Raw genomic sequence first — 14,860 nt, 5'->3', positions numbered from 1 at the left:
CCTGCTGCTGTAACTGCTGCTTCTGTACCTGCTGCTGTAACTGCTGCTTCTGTAACTGCTGCTGTACCTGCTGCTGTAACTGCTGCTGTAACTGCTACTGTACCTGCTGCTGTAACTGCTGCTCTAACTGCTGCTGTAACTGCTCCTGTAACTGCTGCTCTAACTACTACTGTAACTGCTACTGTACCTGCTGCTGTAACTGCTGCTCCAACTGCTACTGTAACTGCTGCTGTAACTGCTGCTTCTGTAACTGCTGATGTAACTGCTGCTTCTGTACCTGCTGATGTAACTGCTCCTGTAACTGCTACTGTACCTGCTGCTGTAATTGCTGCGGTAACTGTTACTGTAACTGCTGCTGTAACTGCTGCTGTAACTGCTGCTGTACCTGCTGCTGTAACTGCTGCTGTAACTGCTACTGTACCTGCTGCTGTAATTGCTGCGGTAATTGTTACTGTAATTGCTGCTGTAACTGCTACTGTAACTGCTGCTTCTGTAACTGCTGCTTCTGTAACTGCTGCTTCTGTAACTGATCCTGTAACTGCTGCTGTACCTGCTACTGTACCTGCTGCTGTACCTTATGCTGTAACTGCTGCTCTAACTGCTGCTGTACCTGCTACTGTAACTGCTGCTGTACCTGCTGCTGTAGCTGCTGCTGTAACTGCTGCTGTACCTGCTGCTGTAACTGCTGCTGTAACTGCTACTGTACCTGCTGCTGTAACTGCTGCTCCAACTGCTACTGTAACTGCTGCTGTAACTGCTGCTTCTGTAACTGCTGATGTAACTGCTGCTTCTGTACCTGCTGATGTAACTGCTCCTGTAACTGCTACTGTACCTGCTGCTGTAATTGCTGCGGTAACTGTTACTGTAACTGCTGCTGTAACTGCTGCTGTACCTGCTGCTGTAACTGCTGCTGTAACTGCTACTGTACCTGCTGCTGTAATTGCTGCGGTAATTGTTACTGTAATTGCTGCTGTAACTGCTACTGTAACTGCTGCTTCTGTAACTGCTGCTTCTGTAACTGCTGCTTCTGTAACTGATCCTGTAACTGCTGCTGTACCTGCTACTGTACCTGCTGCTGTACCTTATGCTGTAACTGCTGCTCTAACTGCTGCTGTACCTGCTACTGTAACTGCTGCTGTACCTGCTGCTGTAGCTGCTGCTGTAACTGCTGCTGTACCTGCTGCTGTAACTGCTGCTGTAACTGCTACTGTACCTGCTGCTGTAACTGCTGCGGTAACTGTTACTGTACCTGCTGCTGTAACTGCTGCTGCTCTAACTGCTGCTGTACCTGCTGCTTCTGTAACTGCTGCTGTAACTGCTGCTCTAACTACTACTGTAACTGCTACTGTACCTGCTGCTTCTGTAACTGCTGCTGTAACTGCTTCTGTAACTGCTGCTGTAACTGCTCCTGTACCTGCTGCTGTAACTGCTGCTTCTGTAACTGCTGCTGTAACTGCTCCTGTAACTGCTGCTCTAACTACTACTGTAACTGCTACTGTACCTGCTGCTGTACCTGCTGCTGTACCTGCTGCTGTAACTGCTCCTGTAACTGCTGCTCTAACTACTACTGTAACTGCTACTGTACCTGCTGCTGTAATTGCTGCGGTAATTGTTACTGTAATTGCTGCTGTAACTGCTGCTGTACCTGCTTCTGTAACTGCTGCTTCTGTAACTGCTCCTGTAACTGCTGCTCTAACTACTACTGTAACTGCTACTGTACCTGCTGCTGTACCTTATGCTGTAACTGTCACTTTAACTGCTGCTCTAACTGCTGCTGTACCTGCTACTGTAACTGCTGCTGTACCTGCTGCTGTAGCTGCTGCTGTAACTGCTGCTGTACCTGCTGCTGTAGCTGCTGCTGTAACTGCTACTGTACCTGCTGCTATAACTGCTACTTTAAATACTGCTGTAACTGCTGCTCTAACTGCTGCTGTACCTGTTGCTGTAACTGCTACTGTAACTGCTGCTCCTGTAACTGCTGCTCTAACTACTACTGTAACTGCTACTGTACCTGCTGCTGTACCTGCTGCTGTAACTGCTACTGTACCTGCTGCTGTAACTGCTGCTGTACCTGCTGCTGTAACTGCCACTGTACCTGCTGCTTTTATAACTGCTGATGATGCTTTAACTGCTACTGTACCTGCTGCTGTAACTGCTGCTGTAACTGCTGCTGTAACTGCCACTGTACCTACTGCTTCTATAACTGCTGCTGATGCTTTAACTGCTACTGTAACTGATGCTTCTGTACCTGCTGCTGTAACTGCTGCTGTAACTACTGCTGTACCTGATGCTGTAACTGCTCCTGTAACTGCTGCTCTAACTACTACTGTAACTGCTGCTGTACCTGCTGCTGTACCTGCTGCTGTAACTGCTGCTGTACCTGCTGCTGTAACTGCTGCTGTTACCGCAGCAGTTACAGCAGCAGGTACAGTAGCAGTAACAGCAGCAGTTACAGCAGCAGGTACAGCAGCAGTTACAGCAGCAGGTACAGTAACTGCTGCTGATGGTTTAACTGCTACTGTACCTGCTGCTGTAACTGCTGCTTCTGTAACTGCTGCTGTAACTGCTGCTTCTGTACCTGCTGCTTTAACTGCTGCTGTACCTGCTGCTGTAACTGCTCCTGTAACTGCTGCTCTAACTACTACTGTAACTGCTACTGTACCTGCTGCTCTACCTGCTGCTGTAACTGCTGCGGTAACTGTTACTGTAACTGATGCTTCTGTAACTGCTGCTGATGGTTTAACTGCTACTGTAACTGCTGCTTCTGTAGCTGCTGCTCTAACTGCTGCTGTACCTGCTGCTGTAACTGCTCCTGTAACTGCTGCTCTAACTACTACTGTAACTGCTTCTGTACCTGCTGCTGCAACTGCTACTGTACCTGCTGCTTCTATAACTGCTGATGATGCTTTAACTGCTACTGTAACTGCTGCTCTAACTGCTACTGTAACTGCTGCTTCTGTAGCTGCTGCTCTAACTGCTGCTGTACCTGCTGCTGTAACTGCTCCTGTAACTGCTGCTCTAACTACTACTGTAACTGCTGCTCTAACTGCTGCTGTAACTGCTACTGTACCTGCTGCTCTAACTGCTGCTGTACCTGCTGCTGTACCTGCTGCTGCTGTAACTGCTACTGTACCTGCTGCTATGACTGCTGCTTTAACTACTGCTGTAACTGCTGCTCTAACTGCTGCTGTACCTGTTGCTGTAACTGCTACTGTACCTGCTGCTGTAACTGCTGTGGTAACTGTTACTGTAATTGCTGCTGTAACTGCTTCTGTAACTGCTGCTGTAACTGCTACTGTAACTGCTGCTGTAACTGCTGCTGTACCTGCTGCTACTGTACCTGCTGCTGTACCTGCTGCTGTACCTGCTGCTGTACCTGCTGCTGTCGCTGCTGCTGTAACTGCTACTGTACCTGCTGCTATAACTGCTACTTTAACTACTGCTGTACCTGCTGCTGTAAATGCTGCTGTAACTGCTACTGTACCTGCTGCTGTAACTGCTGCTTCTGTAACTGCTGCTATAACTGCTTCTGTAAGGCTGCTTTCACACATCCGGTTTGAGCTGTGCGGCTCAATCCGGCTGTGAAGCCTATGCAACGGATGCGGTGAAAACACCGCATCCTTTGCATAAGTTTTTACATGCGGCCGGTCCGGTTTTTGCCGCTTGCGGCATGCTACTGAGCATGCGCAGTGGCAAAAACCGCATGCGGCGGCCGGATGCGGTTTTTGCCGCATCGCGCCGCATCCGACATCCATAGGGAGGCATTGGGAAAAGCGCCGCATCGGCCGAATGCGGCGCGATGCGGTTTTTTTGCCGGAGCAAAAAACGTGCCAGGGAACATTCCATCTGGCCGCCGCATCGGCTAAATCTGCCGCATGCGGCAAAAACTGGACCGAACGCAAGCACAATGCGGCACTAATTAAAGTCTATGCAGGAAAAACGCAACCGGCAGCAAAAAAAACCAGTTGCGGTTTTCCTGCAAAGTGCCGGATTGTGCCGCATTGCAAAAGCCGGATGTGTGAAAGCAGCCTTACTGCTGCTGTAACTGCTTCTGTACCTGCTGCTGTAACTGCTGCTTCTGTAACTGCTGCTGTAACTGCTGCTGTACCTGCTGCTACTGTACCTGCTGCTGTAGCTGCTGCTGTAACTGCTACTGTACCTGCTGCTGTAATTGCTGCTGTAACTGCTACTGTAACTGCTGCTTCTGTAACTGCTCCTGTAACTGCTGCTCTAACTACTACTGTAACTGCTACTGTACCTGCTGCTGTAACTGCTGCTTCTGTAACTGCTGCTCTAACTGCTGCTGTAACTGCTCCTGTAACTGCTGCTCTAACTGCTGCTGTAACTGCTGCTGTACCTGCTGCTGTAACTGCTGCTTCTGTAACTGCTGCTCTAACTGCTGCTCTAACTGCTCCTGTAACTGCTGCTGTAACTGCTCCTGTAACTGCTGCTCTAACTGCTGCTGTAACTGCTACTGTACCTGCTGCTCTAACTGCTGCTGTACCTGCTGCTGTACCTGCTGCTGCTGTAACTGCTACTGTACCTGCTGCTATGACTGCTGCTTTAACTACTGCTGTAACTGCTGCTCTAACTGCTGCTGTACCTGTTGCTGTAACTGCTGCTGTACCTGCTGCTGTAAATGCTGCTGTAACTGCTACTGTACCTGCTGCTGTAACTGCTGTGGTAACTGTTACTGTAATTGCTGCTGTAACTGCTTCTGTAACTGCTGCTGTACCTGCTGCTGTAAATGCTGCTGTAACTGCTACTGTACCTGCTGCTGTAACTGCTGCTTCTGTAACTGCTGCTCTAACTGCTGCTGTAACTGCTCCTGTAACTGCTGCTCTAACTGCTGCTGTAACTGCTGCTGTACCTGCTGCTGTAACTGCTGCTTCTGTAACTGCTGCTCTAACTGCTGCTCTAACTGCTCCTGTAACTGCTGCTGTAACTGCTCCTGTAACTGCTGCTCTAACTGCTGCTGTAACTGCTACTGTACCTGCTGCTCTAACTGCTGCTGTACCTGCTGCTGTACCTGCTGCTGCTGTAACTGCTACTGTACCTGCTGCTATGACTGCTGCTTTAACTACTGCTGTAACTGCTGCTCTAACTGCTGCTGTACCTGTTGCTGTAACTGCTGCTGTACCTGCTGCTGTAAATGCTGCTGTAACTGCTACTGTACCTGCTGCTGTAACTGCTGTGGTAACTGTTACTGTAATTGCTGCTGTAACTGCTTCTGTAACTGCTGCTGTAACTGCTTCTGTAACTGCTGCTGTAACTGCTTCTGTAACTGCTGCTGTAACTGCTACTGTACCTGCTGCTGTAACTGCTGCTTCTGTAACTGCTGCTCTAACTGCTGCTGTAACTGCTCCTGTAACTGCTGCTCTAACTGCTGCTGTAACTGCTGCTGTACCTGCTGCTGTACCTGCTGCTGTAGCTGCTGCTGTAACTGCTACTGTACCTGCTGCTCTAACTGCTGCTGTAACTGCTTCTGTAACTGCTGCTGTAACTACTGCTGTACCTGCTGCTGTACCTGCTGCTGTAACTGCTGCTGTAACTGTTACTGTAATTGCTGCTGTAACTGCTTCTGTAACTGCTGCTGTAACTGCTTCTGTAACTGCTGCTGTAACTGCTACTGTACCTGCTGCTGTAACTGCTGCTTCTGTAACTGCTGCTTCTGTAGCTGCTGCTCTAACTGCTGCTGTAACTGCTCCTGTAACTGCTGCTCTAACTGCTGCTGTACCTGCTGCTGTGACTGCTGCTGTAACTGCTACTGTACCTGCTGCTGTAACTGCTGCTTTTGTAACTGCTGCTTTAACTGCTGCTTCTGTACCTGCTGCTCTAACTGCTGCTGTAACTACTGCTGTACTTGCTGCTGTAACTGCTCCTGTAACTGTTGCTCTAACTACTACTGTAACTGCTACTGTAACTGCTGCTTCTGTAACTACTGATGTAAGGCCTAAGACACACAGCATGAAAATCGGACCGAGTGGACTGCGATAAAACATCGCATTCCACTTGGACCAATATTAGCCTGTGTGTCTGCACCCATGAGCGATTTATTTTCTCGGCCCCAATCGGACCGAGAAAACAATCGCAGCATGCTGCGATTGTAAGGCAAGACTCTTTCTCTCGCACCCATTCAAGTATATGGGACAAGAGAAAGACCGCACTACACTCGCGGTACACCGGTGTACCGCGAGTGCAGTTCGAGAATGGCAATAGACAGCTACAGAGGAGAGAGGAAAATAAATCCCTCCCTCTCCTCCTTCCTGACCCGCCCCTCCTCAGCACTGGCCCGCCCCTCCTCAGTGCCGGCCCGTCCCCCGCAGCTGAGGTCTGATCGCACGATCAGACCTCAGTCACAGTGACACTCACATGACACTTGGCTCCCGCTGTGCTGCCAGCGCGAGCCGAGTGTCATGCGTGGATCGCATTAGTCCCCGTGTGGTCACGGCTTTTCTGCTACTGTAACTGCTGCTTCTGTAACTGCTGCTGATGCTGTAACTGCTGCTGTAACGACTGCTGTTGTGGCGCCCCTGACCTGGTCAGGCACCACTGAGTACTGCACCCATGCTGGGGGCAGTACAATACAGGTAATCCAGAAGGCTGACCGAGGTGTGACTACACAGGCGCATAGTAATCAGGTCTCACACATGTACTTTTGGGAGGACTCCTGAGACTTCCAGGAGGGGGCGTCGCCTCCATGTCCACTCAAGGGGTGTGGTAGAGAGCCTGGTTGCTATGTGGCGTAGGCAGGCACGAGTGGGGAAAGGAAGAAAAGAGGAGGAGTTAGGCAGTTAGTGAGAAGACAGCGGAGAGAGCAGATGTGCAGGTCCCATGAGTGAGCCGATTTGTGTGCAGCTCAGGGAGAGCAGAAGCAGACCCTGGAGCTGTGGCAGTCTAACAGCGTCCGCGCAGTGACTACTGACGGGGGAGACCGGTCACCTGGTAGTGCCGCCCGAAATCCACCCAAAGCTAGAGAGAGCAACGGGGTGGCAAAGTAAGGGGACTGCTAGGAAGTAACCAGGCCCAAACGGGTAACAGGTCCCAGTGCAGAGATAGATCCACCTTTCTTCTGCCAAACCTGCCTGAGGGGGCATTTCAAACCCCCAAGACAACACCACAGAGTCCGCAGCCACGTAGCAAAGTGAGGGCCCATAGTTCACAGGAGGCAAGCAGCCGGTGTGACCTGGTCCAGGCTACAAGCAAATGGGCCGAAACGAGGGGAGCAGCAACTTCCCTGGGTGTTCCCCGTAGGGACTGCAAGTCGGGGTTACCACAAACCACAAAAGGGCTAAGGAAGGCGAGTCAGTAGCCACTCTCACCAGTCAGCCGGAAAGACACCTGGTTCCAGCCTGGTTCATCCCAGCTACGTCCGGGTTACTCACCCTGCCACCATCAGTGAGTAAAACCCCTGAAAGACATTCTGCTTGTGCGTGTGAGTCATTCTGCGCCTTGTGGTTCCACACTCCTACACAGGGCCCTGGGGCTTGCCTCACTCTCAGGAGGCTATTACAACTGACTGCACCCACCATCAGCCCCAGGCATCCCTTAATCTGCAGTGGCGGTCCCCATTGACCGCAATTCTGAGAGTGGCGTCACGACAATCCCAAGAAGGTTCCCTACCTGTGAACAGAACCGTCCCATCACGTGGAGTCCCTAAAGGTAATGCACCGCTACACCACACCTGTGGGGATTCACACTGTAACTGCTACTGTAACTGCTGCTGATGCTGTAACTGCTGCTGTAACGACTGCTGTAACTGCTGCTGATGCATTAACTGCTGCTTCTGTAACTGCTGCTGATGCTTTAACTGCTACTGTAACTGTACCGCCCCGCGGGCTCGGCTGCGACCGCCGAGCCGCTCGGATCCGTGCTCGTACTGCGGGTGGTGGCTTCTCACGGACCCGGGGGTCACGTCGCTCTTTAATGGAGTTGGCGCTACATGGGGGGATTTGGGTGTTTGGGATGATACTTCGTGATGCCACCCACGGGTTGTGGTGATTGTAGACACTACCACTGTGGTGAAGGTATGGGGGCTCCCGGGAGCGGTGTAATGGCGCAGCTAGTTGTTGACCCCTCCGTGGGTAGGGGGATGTGGGTCCCAGGGCCCGGTAGCCGAGGGCCGGGGTGCAGGCTGAAGTATTGCGGTGCAGTGTGGTGCGGTGCCTGATGGCACTGGTGTACTCACTTTGACTCAAGACACTGGAGTCGTTGGTAAACCAAATGGAGTGATGAACGGGGCCCGCAGCCGGCTGCAGCTTCTTCCAGATTAGGTTGGTGATTTCCGTCTTTCTCCTGCACCTCTGTGTGTAAATGTTTTGACTCCTGTGCCTAGACACCGGTAGTCCGCTCCCCGACTGGTATTTGCCGGAGGAGCCCGTTTGCCCGCAGATGCTGGCCCTTTGGGTCTCTATGCCTTGGCGGTGGCTTTACCCTGTATGGTTGGGCTGTTGTCTTCCAAAGGGACTTGTGTGGGGTAGGTCCTTAAGTCCAGCCCGCAATCAGTTGATTCGACTCGGCCCTGTCGGTTCAGGGCTTTTTGCTGGGTCTGAGTACCCTGCCTGGTGCTCCGGTATCCAGTTGGCTACCGGTTCGGTTCCGGCAGGCCACTTCCCTGTCCCCGTCCCTTATGGTTCCGCCGGTCGTATTCCCGGTCTCCTGCAGGCGGCCACCACCGTCTGCCTCCTTGCCAATGGTGACTGGGCTCCGACCGAGCCGCCAGGTAGTCTCTTTACAGGGCACGGACACAGAGCTGCCCGTGACCTTGACTCCTCTCGACTTGCACTTAGTCTAGAAAAGTCTAGTTCATGTGTTTTCCCACCTCCAGGCCTGTGAACTCCTCGGTGGGTGGAGCCAACTGCCTGGCTCCTCCCCCGTGGTGTGGACATCAAACCTGGAGGGTGGTGACAAGGGTTTTAGGTTGGCTGGTGTTACCTAACCGGGAGGGGGTGTGGTGTATGTGGAACTACCTGGGACGACCTGGATAGTCCAGGGCGTCACATAACAACAGCTGCTCTAACTTCTGCTCTAACTGCTACTGTAACTGCTGCTCTAACTGCTGCTGTAACTGCTGCTGATGCTGTAACTGCTGCTGTAATGACTGCTGTAACTGCTATTGTAACTGCTGATGATGCTCTACCTGCTGCTGTAATGACTGCTGTAACTGCTGCTGTAACGACTGCTGTAACTGCTGCTATAACTGCTGCTGATGCAATAACTGCTGCTGTAACTGCTTCTTCTGTAACTGCTGCTGATGCTTTAACTGCTCCTGTAACTGCTGCTCTAAATGCTACTGTAATGTGACGCCCTGGGCAAGCCAGGGGTCACAGGTCATCACACCACCACACCCTACACCCCAGTTAGGAACACCCAAGCTACCAAAATCCTTGTTGCCTTCCTCCAGGGGCTGATGTTCACACCAGGGGGTGGGCCAGGCGGTTGGCTCCGCCCACCGAGGAGTTCACAGCCCTGGAGGCGGGAGGAACCAGGCAGATAGAGTTTGGAGGAGGAAGTGGAAGGAGTAAACAGTGGAGTTCAAGTTAGAGTTGAAAGTAGAAGGAAGTAGTAGTGGAGCTAAAGAGAGAAGCTGAAGTGACAGTAGTAAAGCCTGAAGCTGGTCCGGGTGTGTGCCCCGGACTGAGAGACAGCAAGGTCAGCAGACGGCGGTGATAGTCTGCAGGGGTGACAGCTCGGAGGTTGCTGGAAGGACCGCGGACGGGTAGTGGCCCGGCGGTCTGGAGCAGTATACAAAGAACAGTCAGCACCAGGGCAGGGGCCTTTCGGATCCCGGCAAGGCTAGGAGTCACCATAATTTGCCAAATCCGTCAGTGAAGGGGACGACTGTCTCCCAACAACCAAGTCCCGATTGAAGGCAACAGTCCAACCGTAACAGAGAGACATCGCCACCGCCAGGGCACCAGTTTCTCAGGGCCAGCGCCTGCGGGCAAAATAGGGCTCCTCCGGCCCATATCCAAGCCGGGGAGCGGGTTACCGGTGGGAACCCATCGCAACCATCATCAACTTAGGTGCAGGACAGAGGGACCGTCACCTACTGGGGAAAGCAAGTGCAGCCGTCTGTGGGAACCGTCTTTCCAGCCGTGTGTTTTTACCGAAAACTGTGTCAACATCTCAGGCTGAGTGAGTACCACAGTGCCGCAAGGCACAGCGCTGCCCCCGCGTCCCTGCGCCCACCAAGCCCTGCATCTCCCACCTCATCACTGGGCCCCAGGATCACCAACCTCTACCCACGGAGGGGAAACACAACAACTGGCTGCTCCATACCATCCTTCCCGGGATCCCCATACAGAGCAGCGGTGGTGTCAACAAATCACCACAACCGTGGGTGGTGTCACGGACAATAACCAATCCCCACACCCAAAAATCCCCTTTCACTCACGGGCGAGGAGCGCCGCTAGAGTCCCCGGGATCCGGCCCATCGCTCGAGCCACCGAGCAGCAGCAGGCCGCAGCAGCCACGGCAGCCGGACCCGAGCAGTGGGAGAGCGCGGCGTCCCCTCCTCCGCCCGCGACAACTTGGCGTCACAAACAGGATCTTACCGCTCTGAAGTTGGGTAGAGGTGCGCATTGTGACCGCCGGAGGTATCCGGCTGAAAAATTTCAGAAGTCACCATCTGTGGCGAGAAAAGTTCCCGCTCGAGCGTCTTCTCGAGTAGCAGAGGCGCGAAGGCCAAAAACCCCGCCCCAATAGAGGAGGGGCCGGAAAGAATCTAAGGGGGATGCGATGGCGGCTGGCTGCATGTGAGCGCAGCTATAAAAGCAGGGACGCCAGGACTCTGCAGACATCTTGTTCCTGGGAAAAGCCGCCAGCAGCATGTGGATGCCGTCCCGCGACACCGTAGCCCCCGCGCCTGAAACCGCGGCGTGGGAGGAGATCCGGACCGTGCAGCTCTACCAACGGCTGCAGGTCAGGATGCAGCTCCTCATGGAGGAGTGGGAGACCAACATGGCGGACGTTATAGCAGCCGTGCGGAGACGCGAGGAGGAGGCGGAGGAAGGGAGGGTGAGTGACCCACGCCCCGATGCCCTGGAAGGGCCGGTCATCGCGGCTGCGGGACCCGGTCCAAGCCCTCTCCCCCCGCTGCCTCCCTCGCCACCCGTCTCGGAAGCCGTGACCCCGCCACTAGGCCTGCTACCATCGCAACCGGTAGCACTACCCAGCATGCCCGCCCAGGCGGGCCGACCTGCAGCCGGAGCCCGTAGTCGACCGGAGGTGCTGCCTTGGAAGGCTCCGAAAACCGCACCAGAGGCAATTCCAGAGAAAGTCCCCGAGCCGGAGCTGATGAACCGTTCCGAGCCGGAGGCCCAGCTGCGGAAAGCCCCTGTGCCCATCCCCCACACCTCGGCTGAGGTAGCGCCGGGTTGTCGCTGCAAGGCGGCGCCTAAGGCCAAGACGCCGCGGGACTTGCCGCCCAGATCTCTGACAGTGGGCAACGTCCAGAATGTCCCGCGGGGCCCGACCCATGCGCCGGAGCTCGCAGCAGCGCCGTATTGGGACAGGGAGCCGGTACCGCTGGGCCTGGAGATCAGTGAGAGAGAGAGGAAGAAGGCGGAGCTGGTGGCCCAAGCAATTAGAGAGAAAGAGAGCCTCCATAAAGCAACATTCCGTGTCCGGGGCACGCTGTACGAAGGGCAGGTGAGGCGGTTTGATGTCCGCCGGGGCTATGGGTGTACATATGAACCGGGCCTGGAGGCCGAAGTGTTTGTAGCCCGGCGGGATGTGAATGCCCACCTGCCTGAGGAGCATCCCGGCCGTAACCTAATGCCGGGCGACATTGTGCAGTACACCCGGCACTGTGGGGAGAGGGGGTGGTTTGCGCTGGACGCTAAACTAAGGGGCAGCCAGGAGTCCCGAGTGAGCGCCGCGCCCCCTCCCGCAGGTGATGTTGAGGACTCGGAGTAAGGGCAGCGGATGCTCGCTGCAGCAGTCCCTGTTGGGACCACCAGTCAGCATGTTTACAAGTTTGTTTGGAAAAAGTTGGAAAATGATAAGAAAAGGATTACCGAAACGTCATCTGATTCTACCGTGATTAAGAAAACCGGCCGTTGCCGGCACCGTTGTCCCCGTGGGAACCGTTTAAAAAGTATGCATAGGAACTCCTATGGACAAGCCCGTGAACTTGCAGGGCAACCACAAACGTTAGTGGCTTGTAAATAAGTTGTTTTACCGTTACCGTTTCTGCAGTTGCCGCCTCCTGAGAGGCAGGTTGGAGGGAGGGCCCTCAGCAGAGCAGGCTGGGGCCCAGCCACCACAGGAACCGGTGGCTAGCCTCTGGAGGGGAAGGACAGATCCCGCTCGGGTAACTTGTGCTGGACTTGGGTCAAGGGGTGCTGCCTGGGTTTTAGGGGCAGCATCAGGGCCAGGTTGCTTGGATGGGAGAGAGCGGAGACTGTAACCGTAAACCGTTTGCAATGTTTAAGAAATGTGCCTCCCGTTGTGGGATGATGTTATAATTTGTATTATGTTACCGTTTTACCTTTCTATATATTTTTCAAAAAATAAAACCGGTGTTGGACGGGCAGCCCGCGGACGGTCTGCATTTTGCTAAGGGGGAATGTGACGCCCTGGGCAATCCAGGGGTCACAGGTCATCACACCACCACACCCTACACCCCAGTTAGGAACACCCAAGCTACCAAAATCCTTGTTGCCTTCCTCCAGGGGCTGATGTTCACACCAGGGGGTGGGCCAGGCAGTTGGCTCCGCCCACCGAGGAGTTCACAGCCCTGGAGGCGGGAGGAACCAGGCAGATAGAGTTTGGAGGAGGAAGTGGAAGGAGTAAACAGTGGAGCTCAAGTTAGAGTTGAAAGTAGAAGGAAGTAGTAGTGGAGCTAAAGAGAGAAGCTGAAGTGACAGTAGTAAAGCCTGAAGCTGGTCCGGGTGTGTGCCCCGGACTGAGAGACAGCAAGGTCAGCAGACGGCGGTGATAGTCTGCAGGGGTGACTGCTCGGAGGTTGCTGGAAGGACCGCGGACGGGTAGTGGCCCGGCGGTCTGGAGCAGTATACGAAGAACAGTCAGCACCAGGGCAGGGGCCTTTCGGATCCCGGCAAGGCTAGGAGTCGCCATAATTTGCCAAATCCGTCAGTGAAGGGGACGACTGTCTCCCAACAACCAAGTCCCGATTGAAGGCAACAGTCCAACCGTAACAGAGAGACATCGCCACCGCCAGGGCACCAGTTTCTCAGGGCCAGCGCCTGCGGGCAAAGTAGGGCTCCTCCGGCCCATATCCAAGCCGGGGAGCGGGTTACCGGTGGGAACCCATCGCAACCATCATCAATTTAGGTGCAGGACAGAGGGACCGTCACCTACTGGGGAAAGCAAGTGCAGCCGTCCGTGGGAACCGTCTTTCCAGCCGTGTGTTTTTACCGAAAACTGTGTCAACGTCTCAGGCTGAGTGAGTACCACAGTGCCGCAAGGCACAGCGCTGCCCCCACGTCCCTGCGCCCACCAAGCCCTGCATCTCCCACCTCATCACTGGGCCCCGGGATCACCAACCCCTACCCACGGAGGGGCAACACAACAACTGGCTGCTCCATACCATCCTTCCCGGGATCCCCATACAGAGCAGCGGTGGTGTCAACAAATCACCACAACCGTGGGTGGCGTCACGGACAATAACCAATCCCCACACCCAAAAATCCCCTTTCACTCACGGGCGAGGAGCGCCGCTAGAGTCCCCGGGATCCGGCCCATCGCTCGAGCCACCGAGCAGCAGCTGGCCGCAGCAGCCGCGGCAGCCGGACCCGAGCAGTGGGAGAGCGCGGCGTCCCCTCCTCCGCCCGCGACAGTAACTGCTGCTCTAACTACTACTGTACCTGCTGCTCTAACTGCTGCTCTAACTGCTGCTGTAACTGCTACTGTAACTGCTGCTCTAACTGCTGCTTTAACTGCTACTGTAACTGCTGCTGATACTGTAACTGCTACTGTAACTGCTGCTCTAACTGCTGCTGTAACTGCTGCTGTAACTGCTGCTGTTACTGTAACTGCTACTGTACCTGCTGCTGTAAGTCCTGCTGATGCTGTAACTGCTTCTGTAAATGCTGATGCTGTAACTGCTACTATAAGTGATGTTACTGCTGTAGCTGTAACTGCTGCTCTATCTTCGACTGTAACAGCTACTGTAAATGTTACAGTATTATAGTGCAGGGGCGTTTTTTGACCTTTCCCCATGCCTGTGCATTGCAGTACTTTGCTTTGCCATCAGCAGGGAGGTCTCTGCGTGGATGATGAAGGATATGTCAACCATATAGAGCTGGGAAGAAGGACATCGATGGATGGAAGAGAGGATGTGTCAGACCGAGACCAGCGATGCCCATTGGATTCGACCGCTCACAGGTCAGTATAATAATAGATGTTTCTTTTGTTATACAGAGTGGCCTGGGCTCTTATATACGGTATTCTAGAATGCTATATATAAGAGCCCACTGGTGGTGGCCGCAGTTTATAGGGGACAAATCTGGTGACAGGTTCCCTTTAAACATATCTGGCTGAAATCATGCAGCCACAATACATGGTGCTTGTGGATTGAGAAGTATGTATCAGCTTTTAGGTTCCCGCTAATGACAATGTGTCTTCAGCAAATGACGTCTTGTTTGTTTATTTGTAATTAATGTATAAAAAAATCTAATATCATTTTCTTCATATCACTTTTCCATGTCACTTTCTATATAAAAAAATCATAAATCTTACATTTTCACACAGGCCACTAAGCCTAATACTAGCCTAATACTTCTTGCTCTGAACATACTGTATGATATTTCAGCGGTCTCATTATCATCACAGACAGGATAAATATGAAAGGTAACATGTCTATGTACAGTAAGTAACTCAGGATACACCAGTC

At 53.5% G+C, this 14,860-nt stretch overlaps 1 protein-coding gene across 1 annotated transcript in view; it reads right to left on the bottom strand.

The window, feature by feature from the left end:
* The window catches only part of GC (GC vitamin D binding protein), a 383,851-nt gene that overhangs the window by 145,509 nt on the left and 223,482 nt on the right, over window positions 1-14,860 (bottom strand). The window lies entirely within an intron of this gene.

The sequence above is a fragment of the Anomaloglossus baeobatrachus genome, chromosome 1 (genome assembly GCF_048569485.1).
Source record: "Anomaloglossus baeobatrachus isolate aAnoBae1 chromosome 1, aAnoBae1.hap1, whole genome shotgun sequence".
NCBI lineage: Eukaryota > Metazoa > Chordata > Amphibia > Anura > Aromobatidae > Anomaloglossus > Anomaloglossus baeobatrachus.
Note: the sequence above shows the minus strand (reverse complement) of the source record. Positions and strands in the feature narration are given on the sequence as shown.